The 22,725-nt window shown below is 47.3% G+C and overlaps 1 protein-coding gene across 1 annotated transcript in view; it reads left to right on the top strand.

Moving 5' to 3' along the window:
- The first annotated feature begins 17,381 nt into the window (after positions 1–17,381).
- LOC119935195 (putative white-brown complex homolog protein 30) overlaps positions 17,382–22,725 on the top strand; it is a 41,080-nt gene continuing 35,736 nt past the window's right edge. The window contains exon 1 of the mRNA XM_038754857.1: positions 17,382–17,491. The gene's annotated coding sequence lies outside the window, so the exon portion shown is untranslated. The remainder of the gene's footprint in view (positions 17,492–22,725) is intronic.

The following is a 22,725-nucleotide window of genomic DNA, read 5'->3' as shown; positions in this document are numbered from 1 at the left end:
TACTGCACAGGCAGCTTTCTCTCCATTTGGGGAGGGTGGCAGGGTCATATTGTCATTCTTAGGGGGTTCTGGAGCCAGATGACATTTTGCTCTCTCATTGCCATAAGGGCTGATGGGTTGTATCTGCAGGCCCACTGATTGCCGCCCCCGACCTGCCCTTTGCCCCTGCCTCAACGGGAGTGGTTTAAGGCCCAGGACAAAGGGGAGAGTTAAAGGGCAAAGGGGGTTTTCCTCCCCTGAGAGAGACTTCTCCACTGCCAGGCTTCTCCCTGGGGATGACACCTAGACAGCCAGCCCATGGTAATGGAGAGAGGAGACAGGCTCTCCTCTCAGTTGGATTCCCTATCTCCCTCCCCCTTCCTTAGTGCACAAATCCATACTCCCCACCTGGCCCTCTCTACTGAACACAGCTCTTGTCTCCTGGTCCCTCCACCAACTTTGTAGCAACAAACCCCTCACAGTAAGCGCTCAATAAATACTATTGAATGAATGAATGAATCACCTCCATAATATGCTTCCTGCATCCCTGAACTCATGTTGCAGAGTGCTGTTGGAGAAAATTTAGGCCCCAGACCACTTTCAGCCACATAAAATTACATCTTATTTGCTTTAACTCTGCCTTCTCTTCTCCTGGGCAACATTGCTTCTGATACATTGATTTCCATGCCGCTGCTCCACCTACTATTCAAGAACTTTGACTCCTTCAGGAGGTCACCAGTCTTCTTCCTCCATCTCTTGCCCCTGATGTGATCTTGCAAACGACTTTGCCAAAAAGTTGATGGCATTATTCACTCATTCAATCATTCATTCAATCAATCATATTTATTGAGGGCTTACTGAGTGCAGAGCACTGTACTAAGTGCTTGGAAAGTACAATTAGGCAACAGATAGAGACAATCCCTATCCAACAATGGGCTTACAGTCTAGAAGGAGACGGACAACAAAACAAAACAAGTAGATAGACATCAATAGCATCAATAGCATCAAAATAGTTATAGGTATATACATATAATTAATAAAATGAATAGAATAATAAATATGTACAAATATACACAAGTGCTGAAGGGCAGGGAAGGGGGTAGAGCAAAGGGAAGGAGTTTGGGTGATGGGGAGGGGAGGAGGAGCAGAGGAAGAGGGGGGCCCAGCCTGGGAGGCCTCCTGGCGGAGGTGAGCTCTCAGTAGGGCTTTGAAGGGGGATAAAGAGCTAGTTTGGCGGATGTGAAGAGGGAGGGCATTCCAGGCCAGAGGTAGGACATGGGTCAGGGATCGATGGCGAGACAGGCGAGAATGAGGCACAGTGAGGAGGTTAGTGGCAGAGGAGCTGAGTGTATGGGCTGGGCTGTAGAAGGAGAGAAGGGAGGTGAGGTAGGAGGGGGCAAGGTGATGGAAAACTTTGAAGCCAATAGTGAGAAGATTTTGCTTCATATGAAGGTTGATAGGCAACCAGTGGAGATTTTTGAGGAGGCGGGGTGACTTGCCCAGACCAATCAATCAATCATATTTATTGAGCGCTTACTGTGTGCAGAGCACTGTACTGAGCGCTTGGGAAGTTCAAGCTGGCAACATATAGAGAGTCCCTACCCAACAGTGGGCTCACAGGCTAGAAGGGGGAGACAGAGAACAAAAGCAAACATACTAACAAAATAAAATAGAATAGATAGGTACAAGTAAAATAAATAAATAAATAGAGTAATAAATATGTACAAACATATATACATATATACAGGTGCTGTGGGGAAGGGAAGGAGGTAAGGTGCGGGGGATGGAGAGGGGGACGAGGGGGAGAGGAAGGAAGGGGCTCAGTCTGGGAAGGCCTCCTGGAGGAGGTGAGCTCTCAGTAGGGCCTTGAAGGGAGGAAGCGAGCTAGCTTTGCAGATGGGCAGAGGGAGGGCATTCCAGGCCCGGAGGAGGATGTGGACTGGGGGTCGATGGCGGGACAGTAAGGCTGAGTAGGTGCGAATGAGGTTGTCGTTAATGTAACTTGGTGATAACAAGGGCCTTTTTCCCGGGGTGGGGGTGGGGGTGGGGGTGGGAGTCAGTCAGGACCGGACCGGGAAGGGGGGTTGGGGGGCACTATAATGAAGGTAGCTTAAGTGGGTGGGGGTGGAAGCAGGGGGCATCTATGGGGGCACTCGGAGGAGAGGAGCCTTCCGGGAGCAGCGGGGGCCACGCGGTGTGATGGCGGGCGGGCCTCTCGGGAACGGAGTCCCGGGCGTCTATGGCAGCGCTCTGAGGAGAGGATCCTTCCAGAATTCCCCACAATTTTCCCCTCACCTTCCCACTTTGGGCATGCTACTCCCCCCCTCAAAAATCTCCAGTGGCTGCCTGTCCACCTACGCATCAAGCAAAAACTCCTCACCTTCAGGTTCAAGGCTGTCCATCACCTCACCCCCTCCTACCGCACCTCCCTTCTCTCCTTCTCCAGCCCAGCCTGCACCCTCCGCTCCTCTGCCGCAAACCACCTCACTGTACCTCGTTCTCGCCTGTCCTGCCGTCGACCCCCAGCCCACGTCCTCCCCCTGGTCTGGAATGCCCTCCCTCTACACATCCGCCAAGCTAGCTCCCTTCCTCCCTTCATAGCCCTACTGAGAGCTCACCTCCTCCAGGAAGCCTTCCCAGACTGAGCCCCCTTTTTCCTCTCCTCCTCCCCACCCCCCTGCCTTACCTCCTTCCCCTCCCCACAGCACCTGTATATATGTCTGTACAGATTTATTGCTCTATTTATTTTACTTGTACATATTTACTGTTCAATTAATTTTGTTAATGATGTGCATTTCTAGACTGTGAGCCCACTGTTGGGTAGGGACCGTCTCTGTATGTTGCCAACTTGTACTTCCCAAGCGCTTAGTACAGTGCTCTGCACACAGTACGCCCTCAATAAATATGATTGAATGAATTTAGCTTTAATTCTATTTGTTCTGATGACTTGACACCTGTCTACAGGTTTTGTTGTCTGTCTCCCCCTTCTAAACTGTGAGCCCGTTGTTGGGTAGGGAGCATCTTTATATGTTGCCAACTTGTACTTCCCAAGTACTAGTTCAGTGCTCTGCACACAGTAGCGCTCAATAAATACGATTGAATGAATGAATGAATGAATGAATGAATGAATGAATGAACTCTCTCCCACATATATATCCATGCTCTCCTCTTTCCCAGCTGTCTCTCAAGAAATCTCCTTCAACATATGGAAAAAGGGTTTTCTGGATCCCACTGCATCCTCTCACTAATGTCCCATTCTCTGATCTCATTCCCATCCAAGCTTCTGGAATAATAATAATAATAATGATGATGGTATTTGTTAAGTGCTTACTATGTGCGAAGCACTATTCTAAGCACTGGGGTGATACAAGGTGATCAGGTTGTCCCATGTGGGGCTTAATCCCCATTTTACAGATGAGGTAACTGAGGCAGAGAAGTTAAGTGGAATGAGTTATTTACATCTACTGCCTCCACTTATCTTCCAACTCGTTTCTTGACCCACTACAATCTGCTTTCTGCCACCTTCATCCCTCTGAAACTGTGATTTACAAATCTAGTAGTCTTTACTCCAACTTAATCCTCTTTGACACACCAGCCACCTTTGACACTGTGAACCATTCCTTTTCCTGGTGATACTACCTAATTTTGACTTCTCTAGCATAGCTGTCTCCTGATTTCCCTACTTCATTTTCTCTCTTCTGACTCTTTTTTCTCCTACCTCAGAGGAGGCTGTGGTTTACAGTGCCTTGGCTCCCGAAGAGGCCAGAGAATATGACATTCAGGCTCCAGAGCGCCAGCAGGCAGAGGCCTTCGTGAAAGCCTTCCTGAAGCGCAGCTGGCCCGGGATTACCGAAGAGACGCTCCAGGATGGCATGCAATGCAAAGCCGTCATCCTCGATTACTCCCTCTCCAAGAAGCCTAAGGAGAAGAGGAGGAAATCCAAAGGGCTGTCTGTCAGGCAGAGGAGGGACCTGCGACTCTTTGAAATTAAACCCGAGCAGCAGAGCCCAGCTCGCACCCTCCGCTCCTCCGCTGCTAATCTCCTCACCGTACCTCGTTCTCGCCTGTCCCGCCATCGACCCCCGGCCCACGTCATCCCCCGGGCCTGGAATGCCCTCCCTCTGCCCATCCACCAAGCTAGCTCTCTTCCTCCCTTCAAGGCCCTACTGAGAGCTCACCTCCTCCAGGAGGCCTTCCCAGACTGAGCCCCTTCCTTCCTCTCCCCCTCGTCCCCCCTCCATCCCCCCATCTTACCTCCTTCCCTTCCCCACAGCACCTGTATATATGTATGTATGTTTGTACATATTTATTACTCTATTTATTTATTTATTTATTTTACTTGTACATATCTATTCTATTTATTTTATTTTGTTAGTATGTTTGGTTTTGTTCTCTGTCTCCCCCTTTTAGACTGTGAGCCCACTGTTGGGTAGGGACTGTCTCTATATGTTGCCAATTTGTACTTCCCAAGTGCTTAGTACAGTGCTCTGCACATAGTAAGCGCTCAATAAATACGATTGATGATGATGATGGAAGTTCAGTCTCATTTTCTCTTCTCTGACTCTTCTTCCACCTCTCCCCTTTTATCTCTGGATGTCCCTCAATATTGTGTTCTGGGTCCTCTACCCATCTGATGGGTAAATTTAGAAACTCTTGCACATTAAGTATAGGCTTCGATTTGGCAACGGCTAGACCAATCTGTCTGCTGGGCGACCTCGACTGGGCTTGACATATAACCAATTGCAAAACAAAGGAGAAGAAAAATAACTTATCTCTGTACTCTGGAAATGGGCCATTTCCCACAGTACAGAAACATCTTTAATAAACACATCTTCCCGGGGTGACCTGGCCAGTCGCCCGGGAACTTGTGCAATTGGCAAAATACCTTCTTGGTTTGCAAAGGGTTTATTAAGGCTCGTACGTTGGAGCTAACTCGGAATCTCACCCACGGAGAGGACTCTCTGCCTGGGACCCTCCCATTCAGGAGCCTGAAAGCTGAATCCGGGATTCCCCAGCATGAAACTTCAGGAGTTGGTGTTCCCCCGAATTGGTGATGTAACCCCTTTCTTTGTGTGTGTGTGTTTGTTTTAACCCCTTTTTTTGTATGTTTTCTTCTTTCGTATTCCCTTCCTTCTATTAAAATTGTCCTTCTATTAAAATTGTAACGATACACCTATATTGCTATGTGTCTGCGCTTCTTTCTCTGAAAAAAGGGGACTTGTAGTCGCGGGTCTGAACCTTATTCATTGGTTAACTGAAGAAATATTTCGTTAACCTAACACCATCTCATTTTATACTCACTCCCTCAGAAAGCTAATCCACCCTGACAGCTTTTGTTACCTCCTCTATGTATGTGATCTTAATTTATCTTGCGAGCCTGGATATTTTCCCCATTTCATATTTCCTCTTTCCCAAAGGACATCTCCTTATGGCTCACTCTATTTCAGCTCTCATATCCATCTTGTTGCTAAATCCTACCCTATATTTTTTCCACAGTGTTTCCCAGATCTGCCCTTTCTCTCCATTTGATTAGCCACCTCCCTGGCCCAATCCCTTGCCATATCCTGAGTACTATATCCACCTCCTAGCTGGTCTCTCTACCTCCAACCTCTCCCCTCTCCATTCTATATTTCACTCTGCTTCCTGAATCATCCTTTTAAAATGTCATTTTGAACTCATCTCTCTACTCTTCAAACACTTCCAATAGTTTTTGCATCCAACAGAAACTCCTGACCAGTGGTTTTCAGGCAATTCATTCACTCTCTCCTCTTATCGATCCACTCTTCTTCCACTATCTACTACACCACAGATCACACTCTCCTTCCCACCCAAATTCAACTTTTCTCCTCCCTAATTCTCCTACTACAACCGAGCCTGCATACCTCACTCCTCTAATGCTAACCTTGTCACTGTACCTCAGTTTCGTCTATCTCACCAACAACCTTTCACTCACATCCCACTTCTGCCCTGGAATGCCCTTCCTTCTCAAATTTGATAGAATATTTCTTCCCCTTCAAAGCCTTATTGAAGGCACTTCTCCTCCAAGAGGCCTTCCCTGACTAAACCCTCCAGTCCTCTTCTCCCACTCCCTTCTGAGTCGCCCTGAATTGCTCCCTTTATTCATCCCCACTTCTAGGCCCACAACACTTATATTTGTATCTGTAATTCATTTATTTATTCATTCAATTGTATTTATTGAGTGCTTACTGTGTGCAGAGCACTAACGTCTGTCTCCTCTTCTAGACTGTAAGCTGGTTGGGAGCAGGGAATGTGTTTATTGTTATAATGTACTTTCCCAAGTGCTTAGTACAGTGCTGTGCACACAGTAAGCACTAAATAAATACGATCGACTGATTGACTGACTGTGTCTCATTCTCTATTCTGCCAACTATGACTTCGGCTTCTACCCTTCCTCTTGCCTGGAACTTACATTCATACCTTTATACTCTTCTACTTCGCTAAATGTAATTTGTTTATGTTCTGCTTCCCCTGCTAGACTGCATGCTCCTTGAGGTCAGGGATCATGTGTTCTAACTCTTTTGTATTCTCCCACATATTCAGTATTGTGCTCAAAAGTGTTATTGATAATGATTATGAGGAAGCATGTCACCTGGGAAAAGAAAAATTGATTGGAGAAAGCCTTCTGGAGGACGTAGGATTTCAGAAGGATTTTGAAATGGTCTGGGGGTTTTTAAGGGAGAGAGAGTTAGAGGACATGATCCCTGACTTCAAGCAGCATGTAGTTTAGCAGGGGAAGAAAAGAACATAAATAAATTACATTTAGGGAAGTAGAAGAGTATAAAGGTATGAATGTAAGTGCCACAGAGGCAGTGGTAACCTATGTGCTTAGGTGTCCAGAAGGCAGAAATGAAAGGTAAGGGATATAGGTTGGGGGGAGATTAAAGATTCCTTAGGGAAGGCCTCAGGAAGACTTTGGAGATGGGAAGAGCAGGATCTGCTAGAGGTGAAGGGAAGTGAAGGTAGAGGGACTTTCAGACAGTGGCGAGGATTAGCAGCAGAAGGATGAGAATGAGGCACAGTTCCACAAGTGTAAAACATACTAAAGCCAATTGGCTGGCCTGGTTCTTTAAAGATTTACACACTCATGAGTGAGACACCTTGCCCTAAGACTTTACTGTCATCACGTCATCACGTGCCATCCTCAAGCAAATAGTGGAAAGAATTTATTTCTTATTATCTCAGCACTTTTGCACCATCTTAGCACTTTTGCACTCATTTTGCACTCATTGCACTTTTGAACATGTCATTTTACATACTAAATTGTTTGAGCACTTCTTCCTCTGTCCCTAAATTATTTTATGTCTTTTCCCAGCCATACTGTAAGCTCCTTGTGGGCATGGATTTTGTCTTCTTCTTTTATACTCTCCCAAGTGCCTAGCACATTGCTCTGCTCACAGTAGGGGCTCAGTAAATACAGTTGATCGATGTGTTTGGCAAATGCCTGCCTGCATGGACTTTTACAGTCTCCTTTCAGGGCCCCTGAGAGTTTCAGTAAGATGTTTCTCAGTATTTTTCCTTGCTCTTCCACTTTCTCATTGTCACTCACCCCAGTGCTCCCAGACTTTTCCCCCAAAACCAAAAGGCCTAGATCAGGGAGGGACCCAAAATTAGTGGAATGAAGTTGGCTATGACTAGTACAATGTGACCCCAAGATCAAGTTGTCAACTTCATCTCCCCCTTATGATCAGCAAGAAAATCAATTTTCTATGTTGAATTCCTGAGTCTACTTTCCTAATCTGAGGTAGAAGCAGGGTCTGATTTCTGAGGCCCTGATTCTTTATTTTTGTGCTTGCTGCTTGGTGTTTGATTCTCAGCTCCTGTCTTTCCCTGCCCTGCACAGTACCCACATGGGATGTAGTTCTATAGCCTGGCTCATTTAAGGTGCTTGTGTTTCTGTCAATGTTATTCCAGATTTTACTGCTTGCTGGGAGCTATCCTCTCCACCCCCACAGACGGACTGTCGGGGGACCCTGTCCCATTGGACACTTCTGTCCTCAGGGAACAGCACACCCTATCCCCTGCCTTCCTGGCTCCTTTATGTCCCACGCACAGGCTGCAGAATGCCAGACCTGCCCCGGGGGCCACTATTGCATTTGAGGATGGGAATCTCAGGTTTGCCCAAGAGGTAAGGTTCCTGTCTGCCTGCCTGCCTGTCTGCAAATGGGCAGACTAAGAGCTGCCCTGAACCCTCAATGAAGGGAAGACCATCTCTGGCACCTCCTTGCTTCCTTTTATTCCTCAGTCCTTCCTCTGCTTTCTCCAAACTGATATGGGCAGGGAGGGGTACCACTCAAGGAGTTTCAGAAGAACACTCAATCAATCAATCAATGGCATTTATTCTTCTGTAATGAGAGGGGACTGGATATGAACAATCATCCTCCTTTCCAGGCCCACAAGCTGCTAAACCTGGGAGGAATCTGAATATTCTGAGCTGATCCCGGATCCTAACTTTGGAGGTCTCTACAAGCCTCCTCTTCTAACTTTGGAGGGCTCTTTAGCACCCTCTTCTTCTTCCTCTGGTCCCAGTCTTGACTCAGATTTCATTCCCAGGTTTCTAGTGCCCCAAAGGCACAGGTCTGGACTGGCGTCCCTGTCCCCCCGGGACCTACAGTATGGTGTCAGGGCTGAAAAGCAGAGCAGAATGCCGGGCCTGTGATGGGGGCAAGTTCTGCTTGGAGGCCAACTCCACGGATGTGACCGGAGAATGCTGGGGTGGCTACTTCTGCCTCAGGGGATCAAAATGGCCAAACCCTCAGTTTGACCTGGAAGGTGCTAAGGCTTTTCTTCCTTCAGACCAAACCACCTTAGCTTCTCCCACTCCCTACTGTGTCACTCTGGATATTTTAATTTCCCCCTTTATTCACCCTCTCAGTCCCACAGTACTTATGTTTATATTTGTCATTTATTTATTTATATTAATGTCTGCCCCCCCCCCAACCCAGATTGTAAATTTGTGAGCAGGGAATCTTTCTAACAACTCTGTTATATTATACTCTTCCAAGTGCTTAGTATGGTGCTCTACAAAAAGTAAGTGCAGAATAAATATGATTGATTGACTGATACAGACCAATGTGAAAATGTGGGGGCCAAATTGGAGTCCTAGAGTCTCCCACATATTAAGGGAGAAGGGCCCCCATAAACATTTTCCTGCCAAGGGAATGAAGGGAAAAGACCTGTTTCTGAATCACGCTAATCAGTCTAATCTAAATCAGTATTTATTGAGTGCTTACAGGGGGCAGAACACTGTACTAAGCACTTAGGGTAGTAAAATACCACAGAGTTGGCAGATACAGTTCCTGCCCACAAGAGTAATATTCGCCAAACCTGGAGGGTCTCAGGGAGAAGCACAGTCTAGAGAAGGGAACAGTTCTGGGTTTCAGCCCTTCTGGCCCTCTTCCCAGCACTAGTCAGATTGAATAGGGGTTAGGCCTCAGGGATCTCATTTGTGCCTAGGCATAATGCCAGCTTACTGGGGAACTGGGGCTCAGAACCTACTCTAAGGGAATGACTGCTTTTTCCAGATTCTAGCTGACATGTGGGGAAATGGGCAGCTCATTCCCTCTTTTTCCCAGTATTTGGGTCCATTTCTTATATTCTGGTTCCGGGGGGGGGGGGGGGGGGCAGTCCTTGCCCTCAAGGTCACTATTGTCCCAGAGGCACTGTCTTGCCCAATCCTTGTCCTGCTGGTACCTTCAGCAAAGATGTCCGGCTGAGTTTGGAGGTAAGGAGATACTCTACGTAGAAAAGACTGTGAGAAGGGAGGTCTCACAAACCACTCAGAACAATGGTTCTCCTTTGGAAATCTGGCCTGACCTATGGAACAGTCTCCAGCTGCCCTCTGACAATAGATCCAAGTTGTGTTCTTCCCTAGGAGTATACCCTTCATGGGGAGACTCAGATTACAACATAACTGGCCCAGGGGGTACCTGGGGCAATCATCCACCTGGAATCAGGGAATCCATTCCAAACAGGGTGGTAAGAGGTTGGTGGTGGCTAGGAGGGAAGCTGGGTTCTCACACTAAGCTGAATCCTAATTGGCTCAGCTGACTTTCACTGGAACTGCTCCACAAGTGAAGTAAAAATAAGTATAGTAATAATAATAATTATGATAATAGTAATAATAATAATAATGGTATTTGTTAAGTGCTTACTATGTGCCGAGCACCATTCTAAACACTGGGATAGATACAAGGTTATCAGATTGTCCCACGTGGGGCTCACAGTCTTACTCAGTAAGCATCTTCAGTAAGCTCTCATGTCATGTTCTTGTTCATATTACCATTTCAGTTCATGTTAGAATCTCATGTTGATCTCTCCCAGATCTTCATTCAGAACTGGGCAGTACCCAAGATCCCTGTGGAGGGGCACTAGCCAGACCACCAGACAGAAGCTTGGTTGAATTTAGATGGATTCCACATTTCGGCAAATGGTTACTCTGTAGTCTTGAATGAAGGGCCCAGGAACAGGAAATGAAGATTGAAGTGTTACTATGGGAGGTGTGATATCAGATTTCAAATGGAATTTAAGAACCAGTCTTGAAACCAGAGCAATGCAAGATATGGATTTAGACTCTTGGTGAGAGACAGTATAGACAGAACCTCAGACTAGGTTCTGCTCCACCACTGTACTGTGGGAGCTTGGAGAAGCTCCTTCCCCTTGCAGGGCTCAGTTTCTCCATCTTTTTTTTAAGGATCCTATTGCTCTCTCAGTCTCCCATAGTAAAGAGTAGAATTGTTGATGGAGCGCTGTGTGTGTGTGTGTCCGTGCACGTGTGTGTGTGCACGCGTACCTGGAGAAAGGGTCTGTGGTATTTAAATGCTGAATACTGTTACATTCCACAGTCTGACTGTTCTCCTTGCCCTCTGGGTCACTACGGCAATTCAACTGGCCTTGTGACACCAACTGGACAGTGTAGTGAAGGCTCCTTCTGCCTGGGGGGATCCCTCATTCCCAACCACCCCACCAGGGGCCAGACTGGGGGGCCATGTCAATCAATCAATCAATCATATTTATTGAGCGCTTACTGTGTGCAGAGCACTGTACTAAGCGCTTGGGAAGTATAAGTTGGCAACATAAGGTAACATGCCAGCCAGCTCTGCCCCCTGGGTTCTGGGCTTGGGAGGTGGTGGGGGGTTCTGAGCAGAGAGCATTCTGGGGAGGCAAGCATAAACAGCAGTATTCTGTCTCCTCCTGTTTGGTTTCCTGATAATAACAATAATTATAATAACAGTATTTGTTAAGCACTTAATATGTAACAGGCACTGTTCTAAGCACTGGGGTAAATATAAGATAATTGGGATGGGCACATAGGGCTCACAGTTTTAAAACTCATTTTACAGACAAGGGAACTGAGGCACAGATAATCAATCAATCAATCAATCAATCAATCATATTTATTGAGCGCTTACTATGTGCAGAGCACTGTACTAAGCGCTTGGGAAGTACAAATTGGCATCACATAGAGACAGTCCCTACCCAACAATGGGCTCACAGTCTAAAAGGGGGAGACAGAGAACAGAACCAAACATACCAACAAAATAAAATAAGTAGGATAGAAATGTACAAGTAAAATAAATAAATAAATAAATAAATAGAGTAATAAATATGTACAACCATAAGATAAGTGAAGGGACTTGCTCAAGGTCACACAACAGACATGTGGAAGAGCCAGGATTAGCATCTGGGACTTCTGATTCCCAGGCCTGTGCTCTATCGACTAGGCCAGGCTGCTTCCTAGGTCAGGCCTTTCCCACTTCTTCCAGACAGACCTAAAGGAGTTCAGATTAGTGCTGGTCACTAAGATCTTTGCTATCTGTTTCCTCCCTAGGACACTTCTGCCCCCAGGGCACTGGGACCCCTCAGCCCTGCTCTGCAGGGACCTACAATTCTCTTCCTGCCCAGGCCAGCTGTGTGCTGTGTCCTCCAGAGTAAGTGTGATGAGACATACTCCTCTGTTCTCCTTTGGTTTTCCCTCTACCTTTCATTGACCTAGCTTAGCCTGTTGAACTGGAGGCAGAAGTTGTATTCTGTCTAGAAATGTGCCCTGGTAGGGAGATCCAGATTACAATGTCACCATCCTGGCGGGGAACTAGGGCAATAGTCTACCTGGAATCAGGGAACCCCTTCCAAATTAATATGGCTCCATTCAAGCAATGTGCCTTAACTGTCCTGCCCAGAGAGGTCTGCCCTTATCTTTTGAGAAGGGGATAACCCTCTCAACTCCCAACATATACCTTGATAGGGTGTGCTAACATGTCCCAAACCCTAAATCTAAGGTCAGGAAATTCCTTCTAATGTTTTCATATTTTCCTAAATCCTTCCGCTGCAGTGTAAGTCTATGGGTGGTCTGGCCTTCAGAGGAGATGAAGAAGCCTACTATCACCCAGGCAACCTTTCTTCCCATCCTGAAAGATTGGTCTTGAGTCTACTACTGGAGCCTCCTCTCAGCCTCCAACCTATTGGCAGAATAACAAGGGGCCTATTTGGGTAGTGAAAGCCTGGTGCACATCCTTGCTTGGGAGGGAGGGACCTTAAGAGAATGATGCTCCATCTGAACCTTAATGTCCCCTTTCTCTGATAGTTTCTTCTGTCCTGCAAATGCCTCCTCTTTAATTGGGCACGAGTGTCCTGCTGGGCATTACTGCCCTTCTGCCACTGCCTCAGCCATCCAGTTCCCATGTCCCTGAGGAACCTACAATCCTCAAAGAGGGAGGAGCCTCTTGACTAACTGTGCTCCCTGTGACCCAGGTAAAAGAGATGGAGAAACTGAGGCCTGAAATGGGAAGAGTCCAGCCAAGAACCCCTGGCCCTGCTACCCCAACTCATGAGTGCCAGTCCATTTCCTCACCCCAAAATCCCAACTGTTCTGAGAGATGTTGGGCCAAACTGCTAATGCTTAGACTCAAAGCATTCCCTTCTTTCCTTCTACAAAGGGAAAGAAGTCCCTTCTTTCCTTCTACAAAGGGAAAGAAGTCCCTTCTTTCCTTCTACGCCCAGCCTGCACCCTCCGCTCCTCTGCCACTAACCTCCTCACTGTGCCTCGTTTTTGCCTGTCCCGCCGTCGACCCCCAGCCCACATCCTCCCCCTGGCCTGGAATGCCCTCCCTCCGCACATCTGCCAAGCTAGCTCTCTTCCTCCCTTCAAAGCCCTACTGAAAGCTCACCTCCTCCAGGAGGCCTTCCCAGACTGACCCTCCTCCTCCCTCTCCCCCCTCCCCATCCCCCCGCCTTACTTCCTTCCCTTCCCCACAGCACCTGTATATATGTATATATGTTTGTACATATTTATTACTCTATTTTACTTGTACATATTTATTCTATTTATTTTATTTTGTTAATATGTTTTGTTTTGTTGTCTGTCTCCCCCTTCTAGACTGTGAGCCCGCTGTTGGGTAGAGACCGTCTCTATATGTTGCCAACTTGTACTTCCCAAGCGCTTAGTACAATGCTCTGCACACAGTAAGTGCTCAATAAATACAATTGAATGAATGAATGAATGAAAGCATCATGGAGTTGGAAGGGACAACGAATTATCTGGGCAGAACTAATACTTTAACCAACCCAGAAATTTTCTTGCCCTCACCTTTTCTTAATATACTCTCAAAATTCTCCCTGATCCCCTGAGAATGAACATCAGAAACTCAAAACACATAGGGTTAGGAAACTCTTGGTAAACTTTAACCCCAAGTCTTCATTGCAATATCTAACCAAAGCCCCTCTGGCTGCAGGGGAAGCCCATTCTTTCTTGTCCTGATCTCAGAGGAAGGGGAGAGTGGCCACTCCCTATCTCCCTTGGCCCAAGAATCCCACTCAATCAACTGTGTCTATTTTCTGAGGGAGGACTCAGAGACCCTAAGGTCTGGGTCAAGGAATAGCTCTTCCCTCTTCCCACCACCTACAGGCTCCTACTGCTCAGCTGAAGGCCTGGTGGTGCCATCGGGGCCCTGTGATCCTGGATTCTACTGCACAGGGGGAGCCTTAGCCCCTAACCCTATTGGCGGAGTAATTGGGAGCCTCTGTCCCCCTGGCCATGTCTGCCCTCAAGGCAGCCCAACACCCTCCCCATGTCTCCCAGGTGAGTCGGAAGTTTTTCTCTCTGCATAAATATTTCTCTGCCATTATTTCTGAAGCCAAGGCCCCTTAGAGCCCCGGTTCTTTTCCTGCTCATCAGCTCTAACAGCCCCCAGTTTGCTGGCCAGGGGTAACCTTTGGAAAAGGTTGTGTTTTAGGGCTGAGGGTGGAGTGGAGGAAAAGGAGAACAGAGTAATCCTTGGCCAGATACGGTCCATTACCTCCAACCTCACCGCCCTTTACTCATTCCTCTGTGGTCTCTGTCTTGTGGATCCTCCAGGCTCTTTCTTGGCCTTCCCTGGAGCCCTCGCTGTCAATGAATGCCAGCCGTGTCTAGCAGGCTGGTTCTGCTCCCGCCGAGGTCTGGATTACCCAGAAGCAAAGTGTGAGGGAGGCTGGTTTTGCCCAGAAGGGTCAGTGTTAGGGCATAATCCAGGTAAGACATGGATAACCTCTCAAGAGGCATTTCACCTACAAGAGCAGGCTGACCTTATGGCCAAATGTAATTGGGACAGTCATGCATTTATGAAGGTATTCCAGGCCATCTTGGAACAATATGCAAATATGCCAGAATATCCCATTCACCTAGCTTGCACTAACCTGCAGAGGTTCACATCCAGGCTGGAATGTGCTTAGTACACCCTTAAATTTGGTCCCACAGAATTCTGGGATTTGTCATACTGGAGGAATACTGGAGGCTTTTTCCACTCTCCCTGCTCTTGTGGACACCTGTTGGGAAAAGGAAGGTGGGAAAGCTTAGGGTGAAGCCCTGATATCAGATTTTCCAAAAAGTCAAATCGGAGGTGGGTGGCTTACCACTGGAGAGAGGTGGAGAGTCTCACAGGAGACAATACATCATTTTGGTTTTGTTCCCTAGATGCTCTCTGCCCTGCTGGTCATTACTGGCCCCCTGGCAGCCCAGAGCCCCAGCTCTGCCCTCCTGGACAGTATCCAAATGAGCCTGGGCAAAGCCTGTACAAGACTTGTCCAGCAGGAAAGTAAGAGGATGAATTCACTAGCCCCTCTTCCCTCTTCCCCACCACCTGCAAGCCCAGAATGTAGAACTGGGCACCCCTTTCTGTGTCTGGGAATCTACTCCTTTTCCCTGGCTCATTCTTGCATATCCTACCTCTTGTACTGCATCAGCCTCTTTGCTGACCACCCTGCCTTCAATCTCTCCAGTCCATATTTCATTTTGCTGCCTCGATCATTTTCCTTAAAAAAAGCTCAGTGCACATCTCCCCACTTCTCAAAATCCTCTAATGGTTGACCATCCATCCATCTCCACATCAAACATAAACTCCTCACCTTTGGCTTTAAGGCACTGGATCGACTCTCTCCACCACCTACTCACTGTGAGATCCCCCTCACTGATCTCCTACTACACAACCCAGTCTGGTCCCACTTTGGTCCTCACTGTACCTTGATCTCATCTATCTCACCACCAACCCCTCCAATTGGCCTAGAACTCCCTACCACTTGATATGTAGCAGACCACCACTCTCCCCATTTTCAAAGCCCTTCTGAAATCACATCTCCATGAAAACTTCTTTGACAAACCCCTCACTTCCCCACCTATTCTCCCTCATTTCTCCATCATCTCTGCACTTGAATCTGTACTTAAGCACTTTGTCACGTACCCCACCCTTAGCCCCACAACACTTATGAACATATCCTATACTCTGCTGCTTCCCAATCTGTAATTTATTGTAATGTCTGTCTCCCCCACTAGATTGTAAACTCCTTGGGGACAGGGATCATGTCTACCAACTCTATTGTGCTGTACTTTTTGAAGTGCTTAGTACAGTGCTCTGTGCACAGTAAGCATTCAATAGATACCATTGATTGATTGATGTCATACCACTGACATCCATGAGTTTCAGATGGAAGACAGAAGGGTGAGGGGTTTGCCCTTTTTATCCAGTCCAACGCAGTTGCCTCCAGTCCCCTTCATTAGGCTTGGGGACTGTGGCAACACTTATTAATTGGATGACAAAGGAGGGTACGTTGTCCCCAGGGAATTACTAAGAGCCTGTCCCCTTATGTCTGAAGCATCACTTTGCCTTGCGTCACTAAGGTCTGTCTCTCCAGAGTACGGCTCCAGTCTCCAGAGGGATTTCTTCAGCCTGAGGGGAACAAGCCAGAGGACTGTCCAGCAGGTTTCTACTGCCCAGCAGGCACCCTATTCCCCAAGCAGTACCCCTGCCCTGCAGGTACTATCAGGAGCCAGCCTGGGGGCACCCGCTCTGAGGATTGCCAGCCTTGCCCTGAGGGGCAGTTCTGTTCAAACTCAGATATCTCAAGGGGCACTGAACATATTCCTTGGGCCTATTCATTTATGTGATATAGGGAATAACTCTCACTGACTTCAAGGATACACATGTATGGCCACAGCAACATCAATACAAATAATCTGTTCATTCAGACACCCAAATACACTATTAGAACATGGAGTGTGTCCAACCTGATTAGCTTTTATCTACCCCAACACTTAGTAGAGTGCCTGGCACACAGTAAGCACTTGACAAATACTAAAACATTTTTAAAAAGTCAGTGAGGTTTTCTTCCTGAGTGATCGAGTCTATGAACCAACCCACACTCCCTGCTGGTCATGTAAATTGCTTACAGTTCCCAGGGAGTGATGCAGCCCGGTATTCTAAAGAAAGGGTCCATCAAGTTGGTCAGCAAGTTTTATTGAGTGTTGAGGACTGCTTGTCCTAAAGAAGATCTAGTCTTCTCACACATCTTGTCTAAACATCTGCTAGGCCTGACTGCAGAACCCCTTGGGGGACCCAATAAGCACAGGACCTTTCCTGCCTCAAGGATTCTGGCAAGCCTGAGGGTTTTAGTCAGCATCCTTCGAATCTGAGAAAATCCCAGGATGTCTTGGACCAACCTAGAGAAGATCTGGGATCTCCAAGGAAGTCTCAGTTTAGCCCAGTCCAACTCCAGTCCTTAAAACTGCAGGGTTTGAAAGAATGCCATCTCTACTTTTATCCACCTTTATAGAGCCCCACTGCGAGAAGACCCCTTCACTAGATCCAGAAGTGCTGGCTCCTAGTTGGGAGGGAGGAGAGAGCAGGGAAATCCAGGCTTCACCAGATTTTGGTCACCTCTCATTTCCAGTTTCAATTCAGATACCATCCCTGCTGTTGGCCCCCATCAAACCTGGACTTTTGCTCCCCGCTTCCTTGCAGATGCTGGGAAAATCTCTCCAGATGGACCATGCTCTGTTGGCTACTACTGTCCTCTTGGCCAGGCCTCAGCCACCCCGTCTCTTCCCTCTGCCCAGCCGGCTTCTACTGCCCTAAGGGATCCCCCAGTCCATTGGCATGTGAGAGAGGAATCTACCAGCACCAAAAAGGCAGAGGATCATGTGAGATCTGTCCAGAAGGATTCTACTGTGAAGCATCTGGCAAAGGTAGGATTCCTTGAGATAAATGGGAGAGGGGAAAGTGCAATTCTAAGAAAGTGTGTTCTGAGCCCCAGAGTACATATTTAATACTGTACAAATGAGGCAAAAAGATACTATCCCCGCTGCATAGGAACCCACAGTATATGATTTGAATCTTACTAGACTGGCATGGTAGATGTGGGAGGTGGCAGGCAGGGAAGGGGAAAGGATGATTAGGAGTTGAGCTGTCTTGGAGGATTTTTCAACCCCACAAGTAGAGTGAAAGCCCTAAATGTACAAAGTGAGGAGCTCAGAGGGGCTAAAGTCCAGAAAAAATTAAGTTCTTAGCCAAAACGACCATTTTCTTAGTAAAAGAGCAAATACTGGATGTCAGATGACCCTGGTTCTGTGTCCAATCTGATTATCGCATGTCTACCCCAGAGCTTAACATTGTGCTGTGCTGCATGGAAAGAACTGAATAAATTCCATGTTCAATTGTACAATTAATCATTCATTCATTCAATTGTATTTATTGAGTGCTTACTGTGTGCAGAGCACTGTATTAAGCACTTGGAAAGAATAATTCAGCAACAAATAGAGTCAATCCCTACCCAACAACAGGCTCACAATCTAGAAAGGGGGAAACAGACAACAAAACATAACAAAGCAAGTAAACAGGCATCAATAACATCAATATAAATAAATATAATTACAGCTACATACACATCATCAATAAAATAAATATAATAATAAATATGTACATATATATGTACTTATATATATAAGTGCTGTGGGGTGGAGAAGGGGGTAGAGCAGAGGGAGGGAGTCAGGGTGATGGTGAGGGGAGGAGGAGCAGAGGAAAAGGGGGGATTAGTCTGGAAATGCCTCCTGGAGGAGGTGACCTTTCAGTAGGGCTTTGAAGGGGGCAAGTGTGCTAGTATGGTGGATGTGAGGAGGGAGTACATTCCAGGCCAGAGGTGGGACATGGGCCAGGAGTTGACAGGCAAGAACGAGGCACAGTGAGAAAGCTAGCAGCAGAGAAGCGGAGTCTGCGGTTGGGCTGTAGGAGAGAAGGGATGTAAGGTAGGAGGGGACAAGGGGATGGAGAGCTTTGAAGCCAATAGTGAGGAGTTTTTGCTTGATATGAAGGTTGATAGGCAACCACTGGAGTTTTCTGAGGAGGTGGGGGGTGTGTGTGACATGCCCAGAGTGTTTCTGTAGAAAGATAACCTGGGCAGCAGAGTTAAGTACAGACTGAAGTGAGAAGAGACAGAAGGTTGGGAGATCAGAAAGGATACCGATGCAGTAATCCAGTCGGGATTTGATTAGTGGTTGTACTAACAAGGTAGCAGTTTGGATGGAGAGGAAAGGGTGAATCTTGATGACATTGTGAAGGTGAGACCGGCAGGTTTTGGTGACAGATTGGATATCCGTCCTCTCCTGGTTCTCCTCTTATCTCTCTGGCCGTTAATTCTCAGTCTCTTTTGCAGGCTCCTCCTCCCCCTCCCATCCCCTTACTGTAGGGGTTCCTCAAGGTTCAGTTCTTGGTCCCCTTCTGTTCTCGATCTACACTCACTCCCTTGGTGACCTCATTCGCTCCCACAGCTTCAACTATCATCTCTACGCTGATGACACCCAAATCTCCATCTCTGCCCCTGCTCTCTCTCCCTCCCTCCAGGCTCGCATCTCCTCCTGCCTTCAGGACATCTCCATCTGGATGTCTGCCCGCCACCTAAAACTCAACATGTCCAAGACTGAACTCCTTGTCTTCCCTCCCAAACCCTGCCCTCTCCCTGACTTTCCCATCACTGTTGACGGCATTACCATCCTTCCCATATCACAAGCCTGCAACCTTGGTGTCATCCTTGACTCCGCCCTCTCGTTCACCCCTCACATCCAATCCGTCACCAAAACCTGCCGGTCTCACCTCCGCAACATTGCCAAGATCCGCCCTTTCCTCTCCATTCAAATTCTAGCTCTCTTCCTCCCTTCAAGGCCCTACTGAGAGCTCACCTCCTCCAGGAGGCCTTCCCAGACTGAGCCCTCTCCTTCCTTTTCCCTCCTCCCCCTCCCCATCGCCCCCGCCTTACCTTCTTCCCCTCCCCATGGCACCTGTACATATGTATATATGTTTGTACATATTTATTACTCTAGTTATTCATTTATTCATTTTATTTGTACATATTTATTCTATTTATTTTATTTTGTTAATATGTTTTGTTTTGTTCTCTGTCTCCCCCTTCTAGACTGTGAGCCCACTGTTGGGTAGGGACCGTCTCCATATGTTGCCAACTTGTACTTCCCAAGTGCTTAGTACAGTGCACTGCACACAGTAAGCGCTCAATAAATACGATTGAATGAACAGTGTCAAAGGCAGCTGAGTATTAATCCATTGGGTTCAAAGCAGTCCTTGTCCCCTCCTACCTCAACTTGCTACTCTCTTAATACAATCCAGCCCTCATACTTTGCTCCTCTATTGCTAGTTTTCTCACTGTACTTCAATCTCTTCTACCTCACCACCGACCTCTTGCCCACATCTTGCCTCTGACCTGGAATGCCCTCCCTCCTCATATCTGGCAGACGATTACTCTCCCCCTCAACAAAGCCTTACTGAAGGCACATCTCCTCCAAGAAGCCTTCCCTGAGCCCTCTTTTCCATTTCTTCAACTCTCTTCTGTGTCACCCTGACTTATTCTCTTTATTCATCCCCCATCCCAGCCCCACAGAACCTATATACACATCTGTAATTTATTTGTATAAACAAATACAAGCCCCCTCCTATTGCTAAACAGATTCCATGTGCAGATTATTAATTATGGGCCAACAGCTCTGACCCATTTTGTCCTAAGGCTGCACCAGTGACTTCACCTTACTTTTGTGTGTCTGACCAGGTGGAACTTTCTGACCCCTTTGCAGTGGGAAATGACATCTGCCCTCCTGGTTATTTCTGCCCCAGTGGGACCAGCTCACCCATTCCCTGCCCTCTTGGATCTTATTCCCCTTCTCTGGGCCTGGCTTCAGAGGGCCAATGTCAACCATGCCCCCCAGGGCACTACTGCAACCTCTCCGGGAGAGCAGACCTGTCCCAGGTGGGACTCTATAATGCAGGGTAAGGACCCTGCAATCAATAAATACGATTGATTGATTGATTGATTGACCCCAGATCCCTGCCCTTCATAACTTGATATCTGGCTGAGCACCCTGGGAGTTCAGATTGCAGCTCTTTTTTAGGTTCAGCCTCCAGCTAAGAATGAGTTGCAGGGCTTCTCTCTCCCCAGCCACATCGCTTCCAGAGGGTGGGCTCACATTTTAGGGAGGGGAGGATGGGTAACCAGAGTGACACAAGTTGCTGAGAAAATTATCAATAATTATTCTTTCCTTACCCGTCTTTTCTATGATCTTACATGTTGCCAGCAGTTGGCACAGCCATCAATCAATCAATCAATCATATTTATTGAGCGCTTACTGTGTGCAGAGCACTGTACTAAGTGCTTGGGAAGTACAAGTTGGCAACATACAGAGATGGTCCCTACCCAACAGTGGGCTCACAGTCTAGAAATCCATCACTGAAGTGCATCCTCTGGACTCCTTCAGCGCCTCAGGGAAACTGGCACAGTGTACAAAGCTAGATAGAGGAGAGAAATGAACCAGATGGCCAAGTTGCTTCTGGTGGATTTTCTCTAACCACAGGAAGTTAAATGCCCTCTCCATAGTTTCCAACTTTATTGTGTGTGTGTGTGTGTGTGCGTTTGCGCGCACGCGCGTGTGTGCATGTCATCAGACTGGAGATAGTAGAGTCTGGTTGGCAAAGAAAGGACTACTGCCAGGTCAACCTGAGAGGCAAAGTAGGGATAATACCAATCCCTGACTTTTTTCAGATTCCTGGACTGAGTTTCAGTTTCCTGGATTCTGAGTCTTTTTCATCTCCCTTCCTCAGGTATGTTTGCCTGGAAGGCAATGCTGTCCCCTCCCCTTCTGACAGATGTCATGGTTACCAGCGTCCCAGGGGCTTCCATTGTCCCCAGGGGACCAGGATGGAGCTTCCCTGTGAGCCTGGCACCTTCAGCCCAATGCTCGGGGCCAGCACCTGCCTGCCTTGCCCAGTGGGCACTGCCTGCAGTCATACTGCTACCATATACCCAACTAACTGCCCCAAAGGTAAACAAGCCCTCATCTCCTCTTCTCCCTGTCCACAAATCTTGGGACCATGGGTCACTGTCCCCCAGGCATATTCTCCCATCGCCTCTCCAAGATGGGGTTGGGGCAGCTACTGGGGTTAATAATCTGGACTGATGGCTGTAGATCAGGCCTGGTGGTCATACTGACTGGCCTCCATTTCCCCATCTATAAAATGGAAAGAAACATTCCTATTTCCTCTATCCCAGGGGAAAGTGAGGTGGATGGGAATTGTCCAGAGCCAAGAGAACCAAGGGGTTTTGATTTAGGAACTTCTATTATGAATGGGGACCAAAAGTTCTTTATACCTGATCCCTCAGTGCTTTCTCCTTGTTTCAGGATCCCACCAAGAAGTCAGGATGTTCTCCCTGCTCCCATTGCTCTTTTCTTTCTTCTAGGAGGTCTCTCTCCATCTCCCTAGCTTTCCTTCCCTGCACTGTCCTCCCGAGCCAATCACTCTGATGTGGGCAGGGATTGTTGCTTTATTGTACTTTCCCAAGTGCACATTAAGTGCTCAATAAATATGACTGAATGAATGAATCTGGGAGGAGGTTTAAGGATTGAGATATGACAGTGGTTGGATCCTTGTTCCAAGCATTTCTGAATCCTGGGGCTTAGGGAACATGTCCCGTTCTCTTTCTCAGGTTGCATGGACAGCCAGGCAAGATACCTTTCTAGTGTGGTTAGAAGCAACAGTGCTGCTTCTAGGGCAATGCTAGCCCTGGGGAAAGGACTGAGAATATTTTGCGCTGGGAGAGAGGAGTGACATTCATTCATTTATTCAATCGTATTTATTGAGCGCTTACTGTGTGCACAGCACTGTACTAAGCACTTGGGAAGTACAAATCAGCAACATATAGAGACAGTCCCTAATAATAATAATGCTGGTATTTGTTAAGCACTTACTACGCATCAGGCACTGTTCTAAACACTGGAGTAGATACAGAGTAATCAGGTTGTAATCAGAATTACAATCAGATTACAGAATGACTGTATGACTACAGTAATCAGGGCTCACAGTCTTAATCCCCATTTTACAGATAAGGTAACTGAGGCACCGAGAAGTTAAGGGACTTGCCCAAAAT

Source organism: Tachyglossus aculeatus, chromosome 11 (genome assembly GCF_015852505.1).
Source record: "Tachyglossus aculeatus isolate mTacAcu1 chromosome 11, mTacAcu1.pri, whole genome shotgun sequence".
Taxonomy (NCBI): domain Eukaryota; kingdom Metazoa; phylum Chordata; class Mammalia; order Monotremata; family Tachyglossidae; genus Tachyglossus; species Tachyglossus aculeatus.
This window is presented reverse-complemented; position numbering and strand designations above follow the sequence as displayed.